Genomic DNA, 2732 nt, shown 5'->3' with positions numbered 1-2732 from the left:
AAAAAACTAAATTTTTATCTTAAAAATTCAACAAGTACATAGTTCGGGTATCGATTTTGGATAATCGGATAATCGAGAAACCAACGGGTAATCGGTCCAACTCGAACCAAATCAATGACTTTTACTAGTGATTGGTTCGGGTATCGATTTTTGGGGTGCGGAACCTGAACCAACCCGCGAATCCAATCATATACTAATTAAATAAAAAAATAAAAAATATATATGATTTTTCTATTAGACAATGATTATTCATTATTAATATGTTTGGATTTTAATAAATTTAATTTTTAGTGTATTTAGTGTTTAACATGGTTAAATTATTTTTATTGATGTTACATGTTTATTGTACTTATTAATTTTTTAAGATAAAAATTATGCACCGTCTAGTCTTCATGTTCATGTGTGGTTTCATCCGCCAAATCTTCCAATATTATGTACATATACTACTTATATTTTATATTAATTTCTTTTCGTACTTACATGCAAGGATCTAGCTATACTACAAAATTAATTAAATATTAATTGGCTTTCAGTTTGTGATTCCTTTCGTAAGGCAAAATCTTAGTATATTGTTTTATTAATGCTTTAACTTTATCATGTATGTGCTTCCCTCCAATTTAATTTAATTAAAACTTGTTTTTTGGCAAAATATCTTGGATATCGAAAGAATCAAGAAAATTCGAAGAAGGAACATAGGTAGTTGATTTTGATGTGTCTTTATTATGTAATTATATGAAGGGTGAATCTATTATATATATATAGAGAGAGGAGGACAATTTTGCAAGACTTTGATCTCGTAAATGATAATAGCGAAACTGGAATGCATTTTTTAATTATTTTTTTATTATTATTATATATATAATGACCTCATCATGAATTTATATACTTGATTGCAACGAGGTCTTTGCACAAGACTTCCAAGTCAAACCCTGCATCATGTTCATTAAAGAAATTGTCCTTTCTATTTTCCATTTTTGGGTCATCTTGCCAAAAAGTGACTTTGAAAGAAAAAGAAATTTTTTGTTACAAGAAAATAAAAATAATGTTCCAAACGCGTCGTTGCTTTTGAATTCCTCCCGATAATCATATCTTTTAGATCTCGTTTGTAGACTTTGGGCAATATAAACAAATTGACTTAACCAACACAAATTAGCAATATCCCGTTATTGTAATTTAATGCTTCTAGAATAAATTTTCTCTCTTATTAATATAATTACTATTTACTAACCTCATTGGGAGATTAATTTTCTAATAGAATGTATGAGTAGATAATAATTTTAGTGTATAATGTGTATAATAAAGATAAAATTGAAATTATAATAAGTTAATAATTTTGAATTTTAAATTTAAAAAAAATAAAGATTTAGTTCTGGAGAAGTTATGTATTACTCCATTTTATGCGTATAAAAAATGTGTTGCATTTCTTTCTTTTTGGTAGTCTCTTCTATTCTCTCCGAATTGATGCTGCGAAAATCACCACCGTCCGCCGCCCAAAATGTAACTGACGCCGCCCAGCTATCTAAGAACGTCCGACGAAGACACCCCTTTGCGCACGTTGCGTTCGTCGCGCATCCAATACCGCCATGGCTACCACCGCCTTCAATGATGTCGCGGCCTATATCCTCCTCTCCCTTGCCGTAGCACTCACCAGAAAGGCCGAAGGCATAGGCAACCACAAGATTCTCTCTGGTGTCCGTGTGGGTTCTCCTCTCCATCTTGGTGTTTGTCATCTTAATGATAACAAAGCTGGTGGTATGACGGTGCTCGCCGGAGCACGATACGATGGACGAGGTGTATATCTGCTTAACCTTTGCCGGATTGATGGTATTGGGATTCGTGACGGACTTGATCGAGATCTACTCGATCTTCGACGCATTCATGTTTGGATTGATGATTTCGAATTGAGGGGATTTCGTGGAGAGGCTGATACAGAGAATTGAAGATTTTGTGTACGGATTGTTGCTGTCGCTGTATTTCGCTTCGAGTGGGTTGAAGACTGACGAATTTAGATGCTAGATGTTCAATTTATTACGTATGTAGATGGTTATTTTAATTGTTAATTGGATGGTTATTTTGTTTGATTCAGTTTAAGTATATACAATTAACAAATGCTAAATGATCATTTTACTAGGTAGTTGGATGATTATTTTAATAACTATGTGGATGATTGTTTGATGGGCAGTGAGATAGCTTCTAACGCCGGAGAGGTGGAATGATTGATGAGGATGGAGTAGCAGACGATTGGGGGAGAAGATGTTTGGATAAATTCTATTAGTAAATTAGGATTTGGATGATTAATTTTTTAAAATAACTGTTTGAAGTTTTTTTTTCTCCTTTGTATTGGGCCAAATTTAAAATCTATTTTACACATTGTCAAGATTCTTCATTGTCTCCTTAACAGAATTTATTTTCTAAAGACTACCTATAATTTCGTAACAATTATATTAAATGTACCCTAAAATCAATCATTAAAAAAAATTATTAATATAGAATATATATTAAAAATAAATTAAATAACACATATATTTATATATAAATATGTAGTGACTAATTTTAATGTACAAATAATATTTTTATTTTACAATACAAAAATATAAGTTTTTCTTAAAATAAACAAAAATAACGAACATTGACGGTTTCAAAAGTAAAATTATTTACAAAAATTATAAAAAAATTAATTTTTAAGTAGTTAATATTAACTAATTTTTTATTATAAAATCATTTTTTAACCT

Source organism: Arachis duranensis, chromosome 9 (genome assembly GCF_000817695.3).
Source record: "Arachis duranensis cultivar V14167 chromosome 9, aradu.V14167.gnm2.J7QH, whole genome shotgun sequence".
NCBI lineage: Eukaryota > Viridiplantae > Streptophyta > Magnoliopsida > Fabales > Fabaceae > Arachis > Arachis duranensis.
This window is presented reverse-complemented; position numbering follows the sequence as displayed.